Source organism: Vespa mandarinia, chromosome 17 (assembly GCF_050613455.1).
Source record: "Vespa mandarinia isolate Hongniang chromosome 17, ASM5061345v1, whole genome shotgun sequence".
Lineage (NCBI taxonomy): Eukaryota > Metazoa > Arthropoda > Insecta > Hymenoptera > Vespidae > Vespa > Vespa mandarinia.
The window spans coordinates 577,340-595,111 of record NC_140826.1 but is presented as its reverse complement, the minus strand read 5'-3'; the positions used below and the strand labels follow the sequence as shown (position 1 = coordinate 595,111).

The 17,772-nt window shown below is 40.3% G+C and overlaps 1 protein-coding gene and 1 long non-coding RNA gene across 13 annotated transcripts in view; one reads left to right on the top strand and one right to left on the bottom strand.

Moving 5' to 3' along the window:
• Window positions 1-14,430, bottom strand: part of cic (Putative transcription factor capicua) — a 30,126-nt gene extending 15,696 nt beyond the window's left edge. For 2 of the 12 annotated variants that reach the window (XM_085662170.1, XM_035881886.2), the window contains exon 1: window positions 13,366-14,249. The gene's annotated coding sequence lies outside the window, so the exon portion shown is untranslated. Of the gene's footprint in view, window positions 1-874; window positions 1,036-10,877; window positions 11,751-13,365; window positions 14,251-14,372 lie in introns of those variants that run through there. The other 10 variants (XM_085662171.1, XM_085662169.1, XM_085662165.1 and 7 more) reach the window with 9 other exon arrangements.
• Window positions 8,055-13,591, top strand: LOC118448534 (uncharacterized). The gene is made up of 2 exons (XR_014983146.1): window positions 8,055-10,167; window positions 13,327-13,591. It is a non-coding gene; the product is annotated as an uncharacterized LOC118448534 (long non-coding RNA).
• Window positions 14,431-17,772: the final 3,342 nt, after the last annotated feature.

Below are 17,772 nucleotides of genomic sequence, written 5' to 3'. Positions count from 1 at the left end.
TAGAGAACGTTAGGAGTATACTATTTTATTGGCGCATCGTGAACATAACCTATTCATGATCAAATCACATATATTATCAGTATATTGTAAAATCTAAATACTTTTCTCTAAGTCTTATTTACACCACGTGAACGTAATTTTGGAAATATGAGCTTTGTTATATGAAAAAAAACGAATAACGATATTAAAGAGGGAGAAAGGGGGAAGAGATAAAAAGAGAAAAACAGAGAGAAAAAGAAATGAATATCGTGATTCGATACGGATTTAGAGGTACGTATCGATACATACATGATATACATATGTATGTATATATGTATATATATATATATATATGTGTGTGTATGTCGCAAGAAAGGACGACGTGCGTGGAGACGACCGTAGGAATCATCCGAAACACGAATGCATGTAAGTAAGTAGAGATGGTATCGCTTTCATCTCGCAGCTCGATCTCTGCCGTTTACAAGAGAATGTAGACTCTTGATTCCAGAGGTGAAAGAGATCGAAGAGCGAATCAACAACGGAGAAGATACACGCAGCAATGAAGATGGAAAACGAAGTGATTACGGACACTAGAAATTCCTACCTACCAGCATCCCAATGTCATAACGAACGACGACGACGACGACGACGACGACGACGACGACGACGACGACAACAACAACAACGAATTGAATTCGAACGAGACATGGCTTCGAGATAGATGAATGTGTTCTATGTGCATGCGTGCGTGTGTTGTGTGGTTGTGTGTGTGAGTGAGAGAGAGAGAGAGAGAGAGAGAGAGAGAGAGGAAATGTTTTTGACGCTAAGAAAAAGTAGAAGAGACGACTCGTAGTTGACCGATGTGCCGAAAGGATTAAGAGGGGAATGCACTAACCTGGCTAACTTCCTACTTTGGCTCTGACTCACGGTGTTTGCCTTGCCTTTACCCTCCCTTGTCCCGTGCCCTGCCGCGTCACGAATCGCTTGGCTCGGCTCGCCTTACCCATCGTCCTACCCTCCCAGAGATTCTTCACCATTGTACCGCGTCCTTCTTCGCTTTCGCGCCCCTCTCTTTTACTCTCTCCCACCCTTTCCACGCTGATTCTCCTCCCCCGTCTCTCTTTCTCTCCGTCCTTCCCTCTCTTTCTCTATCTTCTTCCGTCGAACGAAGTAGGAAACTTCTTACAGGTATGTACGCGTAACACACGCAATATATAACACAGAAGAACCATTCGTCGGCTCGTTACGCGTGTAACAGAAGTAAAATTATTCAGAGAAGAAGTTGGCTACGTTTGCCGAGCTACGTTCGTCGTTCGTTTGTTTCCTTTCTTCGCCATCATTCGTCGTGATCTTTCGCTTTTGAATTTCCTACGTGGTCGCATTTTCGCGCGACGAATCGTACCTTCGTATTCTCTCTCTCTCTCTCTCTCTCTCTCTCTCTCTCTCTCTCTCTCTCTCTCTCTCTCTCTCTCTCTCTCTCTCTCTCTCTCTCTCTCTCTCTCTCTCTCTCTCTCAAGAACACTGTCGCTTCTTTCTTTCTTTCTCTTTTTTTCCTTACCCACTTACACGCTTGGCAACACGAAGCACGTGCGACTCTCGCACTTCGTTCACAACTTAACGCAGAGATCTCTGAAGTGAGAGGAAAACGAGATACGGAAATGCCTTTTCTTGTTTCTATTTCTGTTTCTTTTTGTTTTTATGAATGGACACGTTGAATCTATTGCCTACCTATCTCCTTAACGCTGTAAGAATTTGAATAATCAACTCGAAGCAAAATTCAATTGCACATTCCATCGTTATAATACAAACGACATTTTTTTGCCTCGATATATCGTCACTACGTATCACATTGCACGTCGAGGTCATTTGATATTTTCAAAATATTGGTCTTCTACGTTAATTAAATGTCCTACGAGAATCGAGCGAAATGAAATTGTTTATCGAATTAAAGAATGCAGCGGAAAAAGGAGACAACAGCACCATTTCGATGAAAACGGAGACAAATGAATATATAAATCGAGAACGTTCGTTATAATATTCTGACAAAATATATTAAAGTACTATTTTACTTTGGCGAAAACGCGAAATTTAATTGACGACAATAAAGAGCTTCTCTGAAATCGATGTTTTTATTCGGAATTATTATTAATCTCTTCTTGGACAGGCAAATGTCATTCCATAAATAAGACAACGATCGACACGAGGTCGATTTTTTGACACGAATTGCGCTATTAATAATCATCATCGATCGTAGCCCGGTATATTGACCTCTTGCACGTTCGATCCGATTATCAATAAAAACCGGTTAGTTTTTTAGGAATTGAATGCATAAGAAAAAGAGAGAAAGAGATAGAGATAAAAGACAAGTGGAATGTTTCAGGTACATTTGAGAAGAAACGTTCAAAATTAGCATCTTAGACAGGTGTCGCTAGTTCTAGGAATTCTACTACCCTCCGCAAACCGACTCCGGTGTAATATACCTTTTTAGCGAGTTTAGGTAAGAAGCCAGTCGTTCAGGTAAGAAATTCGGTAAGTTCGTAAATAGTATGAGAGAATGACGGATAGATTCTAAGGGGGAAAACTGCATACCGTATCCTTTTTCACAAAATGCAAAGAAGGAAAAATAAGGAGGGTGAAAGAGAGAGGATCATTCTTTGGTCGCCTACATCAGCGAATACATTGTTCTTCCGATAGGTCTCTGTAACAGATCCCTCAACATGGCTTCGATTACTTTTAAACTGATACCTGTTCTCTAGCTTGTTCGTCCACTATTCTATGAGAATCGTTATTTTAACTTCAACCGTTTGAACATAGTCCTTTTCTTTGGACGAATAAGAAAACGCTCGATAACAATAGAAAAGCACTTTTCCAGCAGAGTATATTTTTGTTCTTGAATAGAAACATAAATCTAAGTTTTTCAAGTACTATGCATTAGAGAGAGAGAGAGAGAGAGAGAGAGAGAGAGAGAGAGAGAGAGGGGGAGAGAGAGAGAGAGAGAGAATATGCGTGTATAGATATCAGCAGGTAGAAGGGCGTGGGTCATACTTTAAAACGATTGTGAACATCTTCGTTCATTCATCCGTTTATAAAAGGCGTAGCACCCCATGTTTGAGATACCTTCACCGCTTGACGCCGCTCCGCATGGTTTCGCCGTTTCTCGCCAACCCTCACCGCGATTGATTTCATCTGCGATCGTCGTCGCTTCAAAGGCACCTTTTCCCTCTCCTCCTTCTCATTCTCTTCCGTCGCTGGTACTGATCCACGTTTTGTTTCTCTCTCTCTCTCTCTCTCTCTCTCTCTCTCTCTCTCTCTCTCTCTCTCTCTCTCTCTCTTTTGTTTTCCATCTAACAAATTCTATCTTTAGACGGATATCGCATCGGGCACATCGATTTCTTAACTCGATATCGTCTGGCTAGCATATTTACACGCGTCGTAGCATAAGTAAAAAGACGAATAAAATGAAAAAGAAAGAAAAATTAAAAAAGAATAATAATAATACTAATAAAAAAAAAAAAAGAAAGAATTTCTAGGTTGGATATTTAAGGCCGAGTTTAAAGAAATTATCGATTGAATTTCCAGGCTGATGCGTGGAATTGTGACGATATGACACTGCCCTTTAAAGTTATATTAATATACGTGTCGTACCCATCTATTGCAGGTTGGGGAATGCATGCTCGACCGGCACGTGCCCACGTGTATTTATATGCGGAATGACAACCTACCGGAGTAGAGAATTAACAAGTGGATTCTACTATGATAAGAGAAGAACGTAACTTCGTTATCTGTTACTTTTTTTTTCGAGAAAAAAAAAAAAAAAAAAAAAAAAAAAAAAAAAAAAAGGAGAAAAAGAAAACAACAATAAAAAATAAAAGAAGATAAAATAAACGTTCGAGGCATTTGAATCTCTTTCTTTTATCTTTTTCTTTTTATAACTCTAGGCTACAAAAAATTACGAAGATAATCTCAATTTTTCGTTCGATATATCCTTTTCTAAAATCTCGACCGATTAGTTTTTCCGAGAAAACTCGAGAAAGAAAAGGGCCGATATATCGTTCTTTTCGCAACAGATCAACGGACTGACGCGTTTGAGAGGCACGCGTTATATATGCCCCATTGTGCTGTGTGACGTCATATACTCGTACGAGGCAAATGCGCATGAAACTGCGCGCGTAGGGAGGACATTGAGTTGCATCGTATGCGCACACGCACCAGCTTCGATGCCTTCTCGCTTTCTCTCTCTCTCTCTCTCTCTCTCTCTCTCTCTCTCTCTCTCTCTCTCTCTCTCTCTCTCTCTCTCTCTCTCTCTCTCTCACTCACTCACTCACTCACTCACTCACTCACTCACTCACTCACTCACTCACTCACTCACTCACTCACTCACTCACTCACTCACTCACTCACTCACTCACTCACTCACTCACTCACTCACTCACTCACTCACTCACTCACTCACTCACTCACTCACTCACTCACTCACTCACTCACGGTCTCTTCTCTCTCTTCCTCGTCCTCTCGTGTAACATTCAAGAGAGGCCAGCGGTGTATAATTGGTAGGTGAATCTTCGGGAAGAGGAGGATAGGGGTCGCTTAGAAACAAGCACATCCGATTAATATTTAGGGCATGTTCATCGTCGAAGACTAGACTAGGAATCATCATCATTCGAGATCGAATGATCCAAGAGAAATGGACTATAATCGAGAAGAGAAATTTTGAAAAAAAGAAAAGAAGAAGTAACAATGAAAACTAACATCATTCACACTTATTTTAATTTTCTATAATGTAATCATAATTTTGAAATAATATCATCCGAGTATTTACCCAATTTCATTTCTTTGTGACTATGTATCAATTATGTTTTGCAATAAAATTTGTCTCTGTGCAAACGTGTGTTGCACATGTAATGTGTGTGTATGTGTATATATATATATATATATATGCGTGTGTACGTAGACATTACCATTTTTAGTATTTATCAATCGTTCTTATCAATGAGATTTAATTTATTTTTACAAGGGTAAGATCAGAAAGCAGAAACGCTTTAACGGTCTAACGACATTTGTATCAAAATGTAGTCCTTCGTGACTTATCGTAAAATCGTTTACTTATCGTAAAATTTTAAAACTTTTCAAACCATGATACACACAAATATAATGTACAATATATTACTCTTAAACCGTTGACCTTCAAAGGTAAAGAAAAAAAAAATTGGAAAGTATCTACGTCGAATCTTTCGTATCTTTAAAAAGGTCACCAAGGACTATGTATTAATACAAAAGACGAATATATATGTATATAATAATGTTTTTATTTCCGATCTTCTTCATTTTGTTGGATAAGAAGACAAAGGATGATTCCAATCGTATAAAGAATTATATAAAATATGCTTATTATTAATAATAGTAAAGATATATTTATATGGAAATTGTAACGCGACTTGTTAGAACAATGAATGAAAGTTGGATATAGTGAAAGGAATTCGTTGAAAATTCTCCGATATAACTTCATCGTTCGCGATTCACATCGCGAAGTAAGCGAAGAAGTTACGTCCATTCTTTACACGCGATGCGTACTATAAGACGACACGATGATGAATATAGTATAATACATGTAAGTACTATATAGATACACATATATAATAGATAGTATGTATATATATATGCATGTATGTATGTATGTATGTATGTATGTATGTATGTATGTATGTATGTATGTATGTATGTATGTATGTATGTATGTATGTATGTATGTATGTATGTATGTATGTATGTATGTATGTATGTATGTATGTATGTATGTATGCATATATAATGTGCAAGTGAGGGAGTACGTCCATCGGGTTAGCGCACGTGCGCGAGCGCACAAGTATTAGTCCGTTCGTATTAAAACTCGAAAGATGCTTTACATACACGGACACAGATATATATGTATGCGTATACGTCAATTGTGTGGGAGTATAGAGCGCGCTTGTGTACATGAATTCAATATTTATTACGGTGTCGCAGAGGTCGTCGAGTTAGACTGCAAAGGCAACAGGGTCAAAATTGAAGCACGAAGAATGAAAAGAGAGACAAGTTGTCTGTCTTTTTCATTTTTTCTCTTATCCCACAAGAAATTCGAACTAAACTATATTCGGGTATGATAGTCTATAAAAAAAAAAAAGAGAGAGAGAGAGAGAGAGAGAGAGAGAGAGAGAGAGAGAGAGAGAGAGAGAGAAACAAAACAAAAAACCACAAGAAAATCACAGCGACGGTTAAAATTTATCCGAGATATGAGATAAATGCGAATCTTTGTTGTTATGCACGAACACTATATTTTATTTTGAGTAAAGTTCATAGATCGTGTGCAACAGTTTGTTAAAGAAAAAACCGTTTTTCACATTCGATTCTCAAGTTTAAACTCGTCGTATAAAGTGTGTATAAAGGCATAAGCACGTTTATAATCGCGACACCGATTACGACACAGTTCAGTCAGCTTAGTTTGTATGTAAAGAAACAGAGAGAGATAGAGAAAGAGAGAGAGTGTGTGTGTGAGAGAGAGAGATGCGATAAAAAGAGGAAAAGAAAGAAATAGTGTCTGCTAGACAGGCACGTAAGAATATGCACATATGAATGCATCGCTTACAATGCTTATATATTACAAATATTAGTTGAATCATTCATTTGGTATAGAGATTGAAATAACAAACTGACTCAAATTCCTTCATCGAGGGGGATGTAAATAATTACACATGTAAATAAAATACCACAAATCTTTTCAATGAAAAACGAACGAACACATATATCGCACATTATCGGAGCCTGGATTTCTAATGCTCATGTCTCTTATCGTTAGGTAAGCAAACTGAATGCGAGTTTCGATCTAACTGATTGTTAAACGCGTCGATTACGCAAGTACGATCATAATTCTGCCGGCTTAATGAACAAATTAATTATGAATATCTTTAAATATACCATTTCGGAAGAAGTAACTGATTCGAAGAACGCGCTTATGGAAGATTGATAAAGAAAGACTTAATCAAAAAGGAAAAGAGAGAAAGATGATGGATCATAACGTTGGTTTTTGAAAAAATTCTTCCGACTTTTTTCGTATTTATCTTACGTTCAGGTAAAAAAAGTTCTTTAATTATATTTTCACGAATGAAGAATGTTTCTTAACCGGCATTAAGTTGAAACAAGAAAAGAGATAGTAACGTTTGATTTAAATTAACTATTAATTTAAATTAATTTAAAAGTTAATGCATAAAAAATGCAAAGTAACAATAAAAAATTACTATGTAGAATAGTTTAAAAAGGTAAGAGAGCAACAATGCAAAGAGAGAGAGAGAGAGAGAGAGAGAGAAAGAGAGAGAGAGAAAGAGAGAGAGAGAGAAAGAGAGAGAGAGAGAGAGAGAGAGAGAGAGAGAGAGAGAGAGAGAACAAAAATCGAATACGAGAAACATAACCAAAAAAGACCAAGTGGATGCCATATTTAAAAATGCACTGTAATTAAAATCCTTCGTCGATACAAAAGCTACTGCACCATATAGTATTACCCGACGTAACATGCACGCATTAGATTAAACACAAAAGTTACACAACATGATTGCGCTGCTATGTACAAAAATCATCGAGGGAGATAGTGTATTCTTTTCTCTCCCTCGTAAACCTGCCACCACCGCGTTGACTTTATCGGATGCGTTATTATCACCCAATACGGTTGCGGATGCGCAAAGAACGCTGGTTTGCCACGGTCGTTTATGAGGAGGATCGTAAGATGGACGGAACTAGAGCGGGGGAGAAGGAAGGCGAAGGGATGAGAGAGGGGAAGCAGACAGAGACGGACGGTGAGACAATAAGAAAAAAGAAAGAGAGATTTAAAACTTCGCTGCTACCTCGCCAGATCGTATGTATGAATGTAAATATGTATATGTGTATATATACATAGGATTAATCTCGTATAACGCGCGATCGTCTTTTGATGTATTTAAAAAAATGTTTTCAAATTCTACGAGTTGAAGAAAGAATGTCTCATTCTTTCTCAGAATGTGTACTACAGCCACCTTGTGGACCTCGCTATAAGTTATGAGAGATGGTAAAAGAGTTTCAAAAATCTACCGACCGCGGACATTTTTAAACAGCCAATTTCCAATTTCCGTTAGTCATCCGTCAAACAAATTCACCCTGCGTGTAATTTCTTCTCTTTCTTCTTTTTCTTTCTTTCGTAGACACAAAGTATACAAAACCAAAGGGAATGAGGATATTTCTACGTTCGTCCGATAGGTTGAGAGGAAGGAAAGGAAGTTCATAAATTGATACAAGTTTATCATCCGTCTATCACTATTTATCGACTGTATCACAGACTATCGCGGGTCAGTCAATTCTGTACAATTCTCACTATCGTGAAACATTAAAAACATTACATATATATATATGTGGTGTATATATATGTGGTGCATATATATTTGTATATGCTCTCTCTATTTGTGGTAATTCTTTCGAAATAAGGGAAGCGATCGACGTTTATAAAATTTCGTTAATTAACGGACGACGATGGCGATGACGACAAAGACAACAAAAACGACGATAAGAATGACGACAATAACGACAATATGACAACGATACAATGACGACAATAACAACGATAACGACGACGACGATGACGATATGATGACGCATCGAAGAAGACATTAAAGAATAGACTTTTCCACTTGGCCAATTACATCGGGAGAAAGAGAAAGATTTTAGTTATTCCATTAAATATCCTAATTAAAATATGACGAAATCTAAATTTGGTCCAGGAGCATCGATTTATTCGAAGGACAGTGGAGAATCACGAAGATAAGAGAAAGACAGACAGAGATATCGTTCGTACATACATACGTTACACGAGCATTGGAAAATTACTAAAAATTATTAAAATTTATACAACAAAATGATTTATCGTAGAACGATACAATAGGAACGTAGTCTAATCTTGGTTTGAAAATAGGTAATGATATTGTTTCGCTGAAAACATTGACATGACTTTTATTTGTGCTTGCAAAACGAGTTCGAAATGAAGAAAGAAAATAGAAAGAAAAAGAGAGGAAGATACTGCTAAACGTTGATTACGTATTGCTAATGTCTGTCAACTAAAAACAAGAAATTACGAAGACATTAACGTAACCAACCAAGCGACAGCGAGAGCATCAAATTTCGCACGGTCAAGGGTCTCTAGAACTCTACTCTCGAAGGAAGCACGAGGTGTATGATGAACATGACAAAAAGAAGGGAGATACGATAAAATGGAAAGAAATCAGACGGCTAAGAAAAAAGAGAGGGAGAAGAAAGAACGAGAAAAAGAGATAGATAGATAGACAGAGAGAGAAAGAGAAAGAGTGAGAGAAAAGAAGAGAGAAAAGAGCGAAAAAAGGGAGATAGTTACGATGTGTGGTGCGCGCGCGCCCGCGTGTATGCTCTATGTAGGCGCGTGAAACGAAAGGGAGAAAGAGGGAGAGAGAGATAGGAAACTATGCAACGTGCGATACAAGAGAGCGCAGCTTCGATTTTATTCGTCGTCCCAGAGAATGATAGTCGGAAATACGAAGACAAGAATTTGCTCCGATCAAATCCCAATGAACCAACACAACAAAAACTCGACATGTTGATGTCCATTTATACACTAAACGCGTCTATCTAGTAGTAAAATCACAGGCGCGCTCGCGCGCGCCTCTTGCTCATCATCTTTCTCTCCTTGGCATCCCTTTTTTCGTCATGACCGTCATCGTCGTTATAATCTTACTTGTCTCTCGCTGGCTTGCGAATTGTAGTAGTACTGGCAGTAGCAGTAATAATGTAGTAGTAGTAATAGTAGTAGTCTAGTGTAGTGTAATAGTAGAAGTAGCAGTAGTGATAGTAGTAGTAGTGTAGTAGAGTAGTGGTATAGTATAGTAATAGTAGTGTAGTAGTCGTCGTCGTGTCGTCGTTGGCGGCAGCAACGACTGACGCGGCGCACAGCGTTACTATTATTATTCACTAACACAATAAACCCATTGTGTTCCCGGTGGCACATTCCGCGCATACGCTAGTATGCACGAGAGTACAAGGGTGGACGCGTGACACGATTCACCGTTCACCGGCCATCTCTTTTCTGTTGCGAGTCAAGCCGAACGGAGAATCGGATCCGTTCGGTCGGTGGGTTGCCGCTGCCGCCGGCCGGACACGCTCGTGGTGAATATCGTTACGAGTTTTGTGTGTATGTATGTGGTGTGTGTCGCGTCGGAGAAAGAGAGCACGCGCGCGCGCGCGCGCGCGCGTGTGGTCATGAGAGAGAGAGAGAGAAAGAAAAAGAGAAAGAGAGAGAGAGAGAGAGAGAAAGAAAAAGAGAGAGAGAGAGAGAGAGAGAGAAAGAAAAAGAGAGAGAGAGAGAAAGAAAAAGAGAGAGAGAGAGAGAGAGTAAGAGACAAGAGCGACACTGCTGTTCGCGACGAAGTGGGGATACCAACGCGAAAGGGGAAACTGGTGGGACGACGAGAGTCAATGTAAGAGGAGAAGGTGGGAGCGAAAGGTTGAGTGCGATCAGGGGAGGGATGAGGGAAGCAAGAAGGTGGAGGGAAAGAGAGAGGTGAGCGACGAGGAAAGTGCGAGACGCGTATGGTCGTCGTATAAATAGAAGCTATAGGCGGCGTATACTGACTCCTAGAGTAGAGGTAGTGGATACTCGTAGCAAGGACGAATTACTTTGCTTGCTTTTACCACGGGCACGGGAGTCACTGACACATTATAAAAGCTCGTGCGCACGTGCACTTTTACACGCGCGCACACGCGTAACGTACCGTACGTCTCTTACTCTCTATGCGCGCGAGCCAGTCACGAAAGAATAGTACACACACGCGCATGCACACACACACACACACACACACACACACACACACACACACCTATGTGCGGAGCACTAAGAGAGCGAGTTCACGCAGAATGCGAGGCTCTCTTGGATACAGGGTCCTGCCTGTGGTCACCACCACCCGCTGCCACCGTCCTCGTCCTCGTCGCCGTCTCCGTCACCGTCGCCGTAATCTGTCACTACGGCGACCGTTCTCCTTCCTAGGCGCCAGTTTCGGCCATTCTGTTTCATTCGGTCACTAACCATCGATGTCTCGAACAAAAGACCAGAAGAGGAGAGTAGAGGAATACGGTGAACAAGAGCACACAAACGGCAGGGTTAAACACATACACGTACTACATATATATACACACACACATATACCGAGAATGCGATGCCCAGAACTGGTAAATTCCGAGGCAATTATCGGCTTCGCAGAGAAGCTCTGGGCACTCTCCGTACTTCTTCTTTATCCCCGAGAGACCGGACAAGACTTTCCTTTTTTTGTTTGATCACACACACACTACGAAAGAAGAATAGAATAGTCTTCCGATAGTAGCACATATATTAAACATACAACCGGTATAGGACACAATCGGAAACAAGAATAGGGGGAGACGTTCGCTCGTACGATTCTACACTTCGCGAATTCAATTTAACCAATACGCTGCGTACGCGAACGAGAATCACTAATGTTCCACCTACGAGTTATTGACATCTTTCTTTTTTTATACATAGCTATTATATGTGCTCGCACCCGTCACCGTTACCGTCCTCGTCGTCGTCGTCGTCGTCGCTGCGCGACGCCTCGTTCACACTCTCCCCCTCCCATTCATTCCTTCCTCCTTTCTTGCCACCCCGCACGACGACGATCACGTACAGTCTCGGACTTCTCGGTTGCTCAACTGAACCGCTTTACACTCCGGCAGCTCTTACAACCGAGCGATCACGCGCGCGCATCTACGTTCTCCTCCTCGTCGCTACGCTCCTCCCTCCCCGAAGCCCTATCCCCAGTTCACTCCGCCAGCGATCCAGTCGGGCGCGCGTATACGCGACGAGCATCGCGTAGAGAGCAGACACGCGGCCGCTAGCGAGCGGGTATGCCGTCATACAAAATATCACTGACGATGATGCGTCACACAGTGTACCTTTTAATTTCTCCACTCTCTGTTTTATTCTTTTAACTCTAATAGCTAAATTACGAGAAAAAAATAGAGAGAAAGAGAACATATTTCATTTCTTAAGAATGCAACGAACATACAATTTGAAGTGTACGACTAAAGACACAGGGTCAACTTTATTCGTCGCCGAGCCTGTGCTTGGTAGTTCGGTCTCCTATCATCAGGGCCGTCTTACGGATTATCCCGATACACACGGGATGGATCAAACGTGCGAAACTACGCGTGATTATTTTACTTTTTACTTTCGTTGCGAAAAATAATAACGATAATTTTATTGATATTCTATTATTTTTCTATATATGGATATAAAATAACCGAATAAGTCGTTGCTTCGGTCAGCTCTTGATTTTTAAATTTTATGGTTTAAGAAAAAAAAGGAATTATAAAGAGATACAAAGTGTAAGATATATGTGCATTTGAAGGTAATATTATGTTGTATTGGAAAATTATTAAAAATTATTTCTTATTACAGTAAACGAACAAATAAATTTACTCGTGTTTCATAATGTCTATAAAAAGCAATTACCATACAACAAAATATATTATAGTTGACAGTAAACATTTTTTCGCTTTTTTCAGCACTATTTTTTCTTTACAATAAAATAAATAGTATTCCCTTATAAACCCCCGAATATTCTTATAAGAAGAACTTGTGCATACTTATGCACCGTGGAATTATCCAAAAAGTATCTGTGGTATAAATTCAAATTACGCGCGCAATTAAGCTCTTCTGTGATTCTCTTTCATTATGAGCGTAATTCGTAGAGAGATAGGTAACGAAATATCGGAGCGAGGATACATAAGCGCGCCAGATTTAAACAGAACTGTGTCGATCAATGCTGATACGGAGTTGTTACCAGGAGTCGAGAATTATTGAAAAGATACATTGTACTTGGCAACTCGTTCGATTCCCTACCTTTCTTTCGACGTTGGTACCTATTTCCGGGACAGGACAGGATAGTGATAAAATGGATTTCTAATTCTCGCGCGCGTATACATAATAACCAATCTGGTTTTATCTCGGTTGAATCTCGATCTATCTGTCAATTGGCATTTAATTGTATTCGTTCTTATATCTTTGCTCGATAGTTAGATAAGTTTCTAACCTCACTCATTCTTTTCCTTTATTGCTTTTATACGAAAGAAAAAATAAGATATGAGAAAGATTAGGAACGAAAAAATAAGGGAAGTCTATGTCCGAATAGAGCCGTGGACAGTGCATTAGCGAGTTCACGTTCTCTTTCTCTTTTTCAAAAAATTTATCGATCCTAAGATCTTGTTGGCCTCTCTCTCTGTTAGAGCTAATCACAGATCTTTGTATTACAGATCGAGCGTGGTAACAACATTCGATTAATCGTTCTTTACCTGTGGTTTGTTCCTGTACGTGGCGACGGTGGTGGTTGTGACGGGGGTGGCAACGGTGGCGGTGGCGGTAGCGGTTGTGGCGGATATGCTTCGCATCGAACAAAGGCGAGAACGAAAAAGCAAGTGCGTGCGGGTGTAGAGAAGAAAGCGGGACATAAGAGGATAGGAGCTAGAGAGAGAGAGAGAGAGAGAGAGAGAGAGAGAGAGAGAGAGAGAGAGAGAGAGAGAGAGAGAGAGAGAGAGAGAGAGAGAAAGGAAGAAAAGAAAGAAATAGAGAGAGAGAGAGAGAGAGAGAGAGAGAAAGAGGGACAAACAGAAAGAGACTAATACGACGATCCTTCTCCTCCTGTGGCGCTGCTGTCGTACCGCTCACTCCTCTAGCCTATCGCTGAGAGCACTATCGGAGAACCACCGCACCTTCCTCCATGTTGCTCGATACTCGAAATCCTCTGCAGAGAGAAAGATCGACGATTGGCACTAAACACTACGAAGAATAAACGAAAAGAGAGAGATGATAGGGCACGTGCGTGCGTAGATTTTCTCTTTCTCTCTCTCTCTCTCTCACTCTCTCTCTCCCTCCTTTTCTTTCTTTCTTCTCCCACACACGTACACGCATACACAGAACACATATACACAATAAAGAGAGCACTTGACCGAAAAATGTACCGGCGACGGCTCTCGTAGCCTCTCTGTCACCGCGCGCGCGTACTATCTCCACGTTCCTCAGCACTACTGGAGACCTTGCTCGCTCGTCTGCGACTAACGCGCGCGCGGTTGACCGAGAGAAAGACACCAAGAAGAGAGACAGAAACAGCTGTGACGCGCGACGCCCGGCCAGCCGCCATTTACAGAAACGCACACAGCCTTTCTTTTTCTCTTGCTTTTTCTCTCCCTCCCTTTTCCTCTTCTCTTTCTTTCCCTCTCTCTCCCTCTCTCTCTCTCTTTTCCTTCCTCTCTCTTTTTCTCTCTCTCTCTTTTTCTCTCTCTCGACCAGTGCAACCTCTTACCTCTCCACCAGTGCAACCCTCTCTCCTCCCCAACCGACGCGTCTATCCGACCTATCCCAATTACAGCAACGTCCTTGAAGTGACTAACACCTCGTCGTTCACCGGCTATGTGAGAAATACAGAGTGGGATACGTGTACGTCAGTCGAAAGAAGGAGAAATATAGGGGTAATAGAGAAAGAAAGAAAGAGAGAGAGAGAGAGGAGAGGAAAAGTCTCGTTGCTGGGGAGAAGAGCGTTCTGACAACGACACGACGACGGCAACGACGATCACGACGACGGCGGCGATGACGACGACGTCACATCGACGATGATGAGGAGTGAGAGAAGCTGCGAGGCGAAGAAGGAAAGAAGAGGAAGAGTGCTTTAAACCTTCGTCAGGCGCTTCATAGGAACAAGAACGAAAGAGAAAAGCGATGTAGAGTCCATGGTTCCTGGAATGCTTGTCGCCGGGCAAGATAGGAGGGGACACCAAGCAACGAGGAAAGGGTGGAAGGACAAACTAGTGGGGATAACGAACACGCCTCCGTACACTGGAAAAGAGAGAGAATAGGAAAGGTTGCTCGATGTGGAACGTCAGAGAGTTACGGAGTAGCGCATTGAAATCGCGATCTTAATGCGTCTCTCTCTTTCTCTCTCTTTCTCTTTCTTTCTTCTCATCGTTCGCATTCGTTACCGCGAGATCGATGGCGCGCTAATCGCTGAGAATATCGTCGCGCGGTGAAAGAAGCGGCACTGATCACGCACAGCCTCCAGCGCACTTGAATGACACTTGTAGCCCCCTTCTACGAGTTCTTCCATTACTCTCTTAATGAAATGAATCTTGTATAAGCGAGCACGAGCACTTGTTCGCTGGCCAACAATTTTTCTTAATACCCCTCATTTCCTTGGGAATTCCTTAAGATTAAGATTTTTCAGATATAGATGTATCGATATTTCTAAAAATCAATTTCTAAAAACACCCATTTTGGCATATTGATACTTTCGAAATTGGATAATATTTATTATGACATTTCGAAAGATTATTCATCGATTAGAAAATTCCTAGAGGTCACCGCACCGTACATTGTTTTAAGTCGATTCTCTTAAAGGGTAATGGCTTTTTCTTTGCTTCTCGAATGGCATCTCGATTATTGATTCAGCAGGTGTCGATCTTGAACAGTTAAAGAAATGCTTCAGAAAGTGGATTTTCCGAGTAACAACCGGAGAACTTTAATACGATCGATTACGTTTACATTGCGTTGATTTCTTACGTTATATTCGTATTAATCGTTTTCTAAACATTTTATCGTTGGCAATGCTATTGTCGAATTTCTCATAAAAACATTGCGTCCTTTCTAACGGGCAGCTGCAACCTGACATCGAACGAGAGAGAGAGAAAGAGAGAGAGAGAGAGAGAAAGAGAGAGAGAGAGAGAGAGAGAGAGAGAGAATGGGTGCGCGCGAAATTGGTCGGTTCGTTTGAAAGTTGAAGAAGCGCGCTTTTCGCTACTTGTATACATACTGGAGCATCAGCAGCATGCGCACACACATATACGTATGTACGCACGCACGCCCATGAACACAACACGTACACATACGTATAACTATTGAATACTCTTGCTCGTCGTAATAGACGCGTTTCCTGTTAAGCAAGCGTAGAAACTCGACTTTCGAAGAAACGAGGTTTTTCGTTCTAATCACGAAGGTGGTAAAGAGAAGGAGGAAGAGGAGGAAAAAGAGAAGGAGGAGGACGACGATGAGAGGTGAATCATCGACACTCGGTACACACATTCGTATCTATATATATATAGTATATATAAACACATATGGAAACCGAATACGTATTCAAATTGCATAAAAATTCTCACGCGTATATAGAAAAAAAGAAGAAAATGAAAAAGATGAGAAGCGGCATATAGGCGAGGTACACGTGCGTCGTTCGGCTCATCGTTCGCGTACGAGCCACTCACACTCGTGGGAACGAGCAAAAGAGATAAGATCGACGCTTTGCGCGTTAAACTAATTGCGCACGGCGACGCTGGCGATATTTAAAAGTGATACATATACATATGTATATATATGTACACATATACATACTTTGCAACCGCCCTTCTTTACCTTTCTTTACCCTTCTCGCTTCTCGGATAGACTCCTCACCGGCGCTTCTCTTTCGCGCATCGTCCATTCTCCTTCGCCTCTCTCTCTCTCTCTCTCTCTCTCTCTTTCTCTCTGTTCCTTTGTAAAAGAAGTGGAAAAAAAGGAGCACGGCGCGGGCGCACTGATTTCTCGTAAGATAAAAAAGAAACGCATCGGAGGTTACGTTAGACGCGTCGTTCTCTGGAACAAAAATAAAAGAACAAAAAAAAGAAGAGAAAAAGAAAAAGATAGATAGTGAGAGAGAGAGAGAGAGGATGATGCTTCTTTTTACTCTCTCTCTCTCTCTCTCTCTTTCTCTCTCTCCTTTCAACACGCGCGCGTATTCTAACTTATTTGTGTTTACGTCACCGGGTGGTTTTTTTCTTTCTGTTTTCTTTTTCTTCTTTATAACTATTATTATTACTATTATTATCGTTGTTTGATACACGCGGATAGAAAACGGTAGGAGATTTCAAGTTTTGCGCTTTTATTTCCTTAATTTCTTATGATATAATACTAACAAAACATTTAGTTTTTACAAAACGTGTCTGTATGTTCTTCTTCTTCTTCTTCTTTTTTTGACGTGTGCGTGCGCGCGCTAGCGCGAGCGCGGTGTGTATGTGTGTCGTGACAAAAGCGGCTATGAGCGTATGCGCGCATTTTGCGCGGCATAGCGTTCCTGGTTAAAATGTAGAGATTATTTACGATTATTTCATAGGTTTTAGTTTTATTTTTATTTCATTTTTTTTTTCTTTCTTTCTTTTCTGCGGCGAGTAGATGGATTTATAATAATAATAGTCATAATAATAATCATAATTATAATAATAATAATAATAATAATAATAATAATAATAATAATAATAATAATAATAATAATAATAATAATAATAATAATAATAATAATAATCATAATCATAATCATAATAATAATAATAATAATAATAATAATAATAATAATAATAATAAAAAAGAGATTTATAATACGCAGATGAAGGATGTGTCACGTGCGCCTCGCTTTCCCATAGGCTCTCTTCGTTCGAATTTGTATCTCGTTTTTTTTTCTTTTCCTCTTTTTTTTTTTTACTTTAATTTTTTTCTTTTTCTTTTTTGCAAATATCGATATTTCGCGAGTCTACATATGACGTGATCGATTTTGTTCTTTCTTTCCTTTTTTTTTTGTTCTGCGATTCCTTAATATATTTCTCCGTGAATAATAAATGTATGATAAACGCACGAAGGGATAAAAATGCTACTACACAACATGCGATATAATAATAGTATCATTA